At 40.8% G+C, this 6036-nt stretch overlaps 1 pseudogene; it reads right to left on the minus strand.

The window, feature by feature from the left end:
• Positions 1 to 5093: 5093 nt before the first annotated feature.
• On the minus strand, positions 5094 to 5421 carry LOC100426512 (large ribosomal subunit protein eL33 pseudogene; annotated as a pseudogene).
• Between the last annotated feature and the right edge of the window lie 615 nt (positions 5422 to 6036).

A 6036-nucleotide genomic window follows, 5' to 3' on the forward strand; every position in this document is an offset into this window, starting at 1 on the left:
GGAAGCTTCGTCTCAGGTGTACCCCACCATGTGAGGTGTGAGGTGTTGGTCTGCACCTAGTAGGGGATGTCCCCCAGTTAGGCTACTCAGGAGTCAGAGACCCACTTGAGCAGGCAGTCTGTCCATTCTCAGATCTCAACCTCCATGCTGGGAGATCCACTGCTCTCTTCAAAACTGTCAGATAGGGGCATTTACCTCTGCCGAGGTTTTTGCTGCTTTTTGTTTAGCTATGCCCTGTCCCCAGAGGAGAAGTCTACAGAGGCAGGCCAGCCTCCTTGAGCTGTGGTGGGCTCCACCCAATTTGAGCTTCCCAGCAGCTTTGTTTACCTACTTAAGCCTCAGCAATGGCACGTGCCCCTCCCCCAGCCTCGCTGCCACCTTTCAATTAGATCTCAGACTGCTGTGCTAGCAATGAGGGAGGCTCAGTGGGTGTGGGACCCTCTGGGCCAGGTGTGGGATATAATCTCCTGGTGTGCCATTTGCTAAGACCCTTGCTAAAGGTCAGTATTAGGGTGGGAGTTACCCAATTTTCCAGGTGTTGTGTGTCTCAATTTCCTTTGACTAGGAAAAGGAATTCCCTTCCCTCTTGTGCTTCCCAGGTGAGGCGATGCCTCACCCTGCTTCAGCTGGCGCTGGTCGGGTTGCAGTTATTAGCTTTCAACAATGCTAATCCCGATTGCCAGGGATTTTTTAAATTTTTAAAATTTAAAGGAATAGGTTGGGCTAGTTAACTGCAGCAGGAGCATGTCCTTAAGGCACAGATCGCTCATGCTATTGTTTGTGGCTTAAGAATGCCTTTAAGCAGTTTTCCACCCTGGGCAGGCCAGGTGTTCCTTGCCCTCATTCTTGTAAACCTTCCAGCGTGGGCATTATGGCCATCATGAACATGTCACAGTGCTGCAGAGATTTTGTTTATGTCCAGTTTTGGGTCCAATTTATGGCCAGATTTTGGGGGGCTTGTTCCCAACAGATTGCACCATTTTACATTCCCTCCAAAACTGTTATAAGAGTTCCATTTTTTTTTCCCATATCCTCACCAACACTTGTTACTATCTGACTTTTAAATTATACCTGTCCTAGTGTGTGTGAAGTGGTATCTAGCTGTTGCTTTGATTTCCATGTCTCTGATGACTAAACTCAACTGATTGGATGAGGCCCATGCACGTTAGGAAGGGGAATCTTCTTTACTTAGTCTACCAATTTAAATGTTAATCTCACCTAAAAACACCCTCACAGAAATGCCCAGAATCATGTTTGACCAAATATCTGTGTACCCCATGGCCCAGTCAAGTTGACACATAGAATTAACCATCATAGGATTCTTTCCACAGATCTTTCTCCTTTGCCACACAGACAGGGCTAGTGTCTCAAAAGCGCACGTTATTGGTGTACTGAATTTGCCTTATACCAGCTCATGAGGGACAATTGTTAAAATTTCAGGAATTGACAGCCAATTGATAAACACAGCCTATATTAAAAATTAAATTATATAAACTTACAATTAAATGAATTATTTTAAAAGCAAAGGTAGTACTCAAATTGGCCTAATTATTTTACTGGATTATATGATTATGCTCTTGAGATCAATTATATCTATTGTGTCTGTGTGGTGGAAATACCATATAATAGTATGCTACTATACATACTTCTTCTTAATTTTGCATTCAATTATGCTACATTGGTAACTTAATACCTGACATGGGGAGACTATTTATACCATAGGAATCAACAAATGCTACAAATCAAACCCTAAAAGGTTTTTTTTCCTGGAAAACTGGTGTTTCATTGTTCATAAGCACATACAAATAATCTCCATTATCTATTTAATAAAGTTGTATTTTCATTTTACAAATATTAATCCATTTTAAGCTTCATAGTGACCTCATGGGACAAGTACTATTGTTAGTCCTATTTTTCTGAAGTACAGAGAGGTTAGGTGACTTGCCCAAGGTCACACAGCTAAGTAGGTAAGCAGTTTGGTTCCAGGGTCCATGTTCTTAATCACTATGCATGAAGCCTTTTCTTTTCTGAAAACACTACATATTCTAGGGACTATATATTCATCCACATTAGACCTTGAATTGTTTTCTTTGTCTCCAGCCTCCTTAATGTGTCCAACCTTGGTCCCAGGCCCACTCTAGTAGCTGGCCTGAATCTATGCAGTCCAATGCCCTGATCCAGGGGTGGCCACTTGGGTTGCTATGTGCAGTGGGATTCTCCCCACCACCTCTCTCTTCCCCTTGTCACTTTTTCTCATGATGCCTGTCTAGTTTTCTAACATTGCTACTTTCAAATAACTTTCTCTTACTAATACTGTGATCCTGCATACATATCTTAAAACTGTCCAAATCTGAGTTTCTCCATGTATCAATTGGGGCTCATAATTGAGTAATAACATGTATGCAAAAACCTTGCTCTGTATCAAACACATGTGAGTTGAATTTAAATGATCTCACCTTCACACATTCTCCCGCTTGTGCTGCAGGAATCTATCAAGCCATCTTCATCCTGTCTAGGATGCTTTCTCCAGTCACTGAGAAAGTGATGGATGCAGGCTTCTGGGCAGGATTTCTTGGAGAGTAATCATTCCTGCTAAGACGCAGGATTGCTGGATGGGTCTGCGCGATCAATGGCAAGCGTTTCCCCCAGTGGGAATTCAATCCATTTTGGCTGCTTTAATGGAGCTCCTGGGGCTTAGACACTATTGAAAGGCAATTACTGACTTTCAGTTGTTTTAGCTCTATGAGTTCATTGCTAGCCCCCTCCCTTATTCCCAGCTCTCCAAGTCTGCTCTGTCGCAAGTCAGCGTCTTCCTTTCTCTTAGTGACAAAGACTGCCTGTGGATCTTTCAAGGCTGCAATGTTCCTTTTTCTCATTGTGGGTTTTTACTTCTGATTCAATGTCCCCTACCCCATTAGCCACATACACAACTACTTCCTTGTTTTCTGCTCGGTTGAAACTTGTTGACCCAGAAAAAGAAATTTTGTAACAACTGGAATTAGCTATTCAGAATGAATTCCATCAAACACAACAGGACTCAAGCCCCTCATTCTTTTACAGCAGGTTCAGCAACATTTTCTGTAAAGGCAAATACTGTGGTAAATATTTTAGGCTCTGCAGGCCACATGGTTGCTGCATCAACTACTCCACTTTGCTGTTTTAGCTTGAAAGCAGCCACAGACAAAATGTAAACAAATGGTTATGGTTGGCTTTCAGTAAAACTGTATTTACGGATGCTGAAATCTGAATTGCATATAACTTTCACATGCCACAAATATTCTTCTTTTAATTTTTCTTTCAGCCATTTGAAAATATAAAATCATTCTGAGCTCATGGGTTATACAAAAATGGGCTGCAGGCCGGATGTGGCCCATGGTCCCTAGTTTGCTAAGCTCTGCTTTGTAGGAAATACCTTGTGAAACTAGAATCTGGGGGTTTAACATAACCTTTCCATAGCCCCAAGCATGGACATTTAATACCTGTGTCTGAGTCAATCTGTCCAGGTGAACTTACTTGTTGGATAGCATCAGTTTTTTGGCAAATACCTCTTTTCAGTCATTTTAAGCATCTGAAAAGCAGAGCAGGCATTTTTACAAAATTAATGTTAATCGGTTAGTTATTTAAAAAATAATAACTAACTTGTTGGCCACTCCCAAGCTTCTTTCTTGTATTAGGTTCCCTAGAAGGCAAGCTTCAGACAGAATTTTGGATGTATGCGGTTTATTGAAGTGAGGAAGTGCTCTCGGGAGAAAAGGAGTATATATTCAAAAGAAAACAAACCTTTCTACCAAAAAGACATATACGCTTTCATGTTAAATGCAGCACTAATCACAGTAGCAGAGACATGGACTCAACCTAGGTGCCCATCAATGGTAGATTGGATCAAGAAAATGTGGTACATATACACCATGGAATACTAGACAGCCATAAAAAAGCACAGTCATATCCTTTGTAGCAACATGGATGCAGCTGGAGGCCATTATCCTAAGTGAATTAATGCAGGAACAGAAAAGCAAATACCCCATGTTCTCACCTGTAAGTGGGAGCTAAACATGGATATAAAGATGGCAACAATAGAAACTGGGGACTATTAGAGTGGGGTGGAGGGGTACAAGGGTTTAAAAACTGTTAGGTACTCTGGTCAGTACCTAAGTGATGGGATCAATCATACCCCAAACCTCAGCATCAAGTAATATGTCCCAAAACAAACCTGCACATGTACCTGAATCTAAAATAAAAGTTGAAAATAATAATTTCAATAATAATAATAATAATAATTTTTGTTGTTTATTGATGAGTAGTATCCCATCATATGGACCATGGTTTAATTATTTACTTGTTGAAAGATGTTTGTTCTGCCTCCAGTGTTTTGGGTATTATTAATAATGCTGCCATGAATATTCATTACAGGTTTTGTGTGAACATAGCCATTTCTCTGAGATAATGCTTCATGGAGCCCCTTCTAAGGTATAAAAAATCTCTCTAACTCTGTGGCAAAGCACTCTAGAATTGCAGGGTTGATTGAGGGGGCTCTTAGAAGTCACCTAGTCCAACTCCAAGCCATTAGCCTTAAAATAAAAGTTTTTAAGCTTTTCTGTGAGAGCTTATATGATGCCCAGAGGTATCAGAATGAAGCTTAAAACTTTAACAGGCAACATTCATCTAGAGAGCTCATATTTCTGAAACCTGGAACAGTCAATCAAGTTCCTTTTAGGGTAAATAAAAGAGTCCCACTTTAAATGAGCTGAAGCAAAATTTTAAAGCACATACAGTACTTGGAATCCCAGCAGCAGGAAACAGAAACCCTGACCTGAAGAACAAAGGTAGTTTCTCTTTTGTCTCTGTTTCTCTCCCACTATATGACAGCACATGATCTCTCAGGACATCTTCTCCCTGCTCATGTATTTTACTCTCTTTTTCTTTCCTCAGCTATCTTTGTTTCTTTGTGCTCAGTGTCACCCCTCCACAGACCCTGGATTTCCATGCCCTCAGTTTAAACCAGACATAGAGGATTTCTAGCCTTTTCTGAATCCTGATTCTTATTTTTTTTACAAGAGCACAAATCCACTTTTATTTGTTTACTTTTCATTAGTTTAAATCCTTGAGGGATACAGCATCACACGGATTTTGTGTCCAATGGCCTTAGCAGGAGGATTGCTTTGGAATTTGGAATGAACCATGCCACTGTTTCCATGGACCTGAATTACCTTTCCCAGATTATTATGGCTTTGATTTACCACCAGGAGTCACTGTGTTGTTCTTCCCTTTGTATGCATAAGCACATTTCTTGCCCAAATAGAATTCAGTTTCATCTCAGGCATAAACACCTTCAATTTTAAGAAGAAATGTATGTTCCCTTTGGTTCTAGAGACCCCGCTTACAGACAGCAAAAATGGCCTTGGACCATAGCCTTCCAGACATCTTCGCCTTTTAGAAGTCCTGTTCCCAACAGGTCTCCACAGGCTGCAAGATGGTGGAAGGAATCTGATTCTTAATTTCTAGGACAGAAAATATGGTTGCCCTAACTTGCAACATATGTTGTCCTCTAATAGTCATCAGTGACCAGTTGCTTGGAGTGACAGTGAGGCACTTATCACAGAGAACTGATATGGCTGTCACTTTTGTGGGTGAATATTCATGGGCAGGTCAAATCCACAACTAGTAGTCTATTCAAAGCCTATGTTAATTGTGTAGTTACACGGCATTTTGTTAAAATATAATACTCTCTGCCTTAGGGGATTTAGGGGTTGAATCTCAAGTTGAAATGAAGTGTTTGTGTTACATCTTAAAATGATGAAATCCACGTATATACATTCCACTTACATTATTCTTAAAATCTACCTTTACCCAATTCAGGCCTTTTGGAGGGTCCAACAACAAAGCAAAACAAGGTGAGAACAGCGCCACATTCTGTCCCACTCCTATAGAGAATCAATGCCAACCACCTTTGGCCCACGCATTACTGGACATCTTTGGATGAGGACAGGGTACTTGAGTTTTGAGTACACTTTTCTTGCAATTTGTAAAGGCAAGAAA

The sequence above is a fragment of the Macaca mulatta genome, chromosome X (genome assembly GCF_049350105.2).
Source record: "Macaca mulatta isolate MMU2019108-1 chromosome X, T2T-MMU8v2.0, whole genome shotgun sequence".
Lineage (NCBI taxonomy): Eukaryota > Metazoa > Chordata > Mammalia > Primates > Cercopithecidae > Macaca > Macaca mulatta.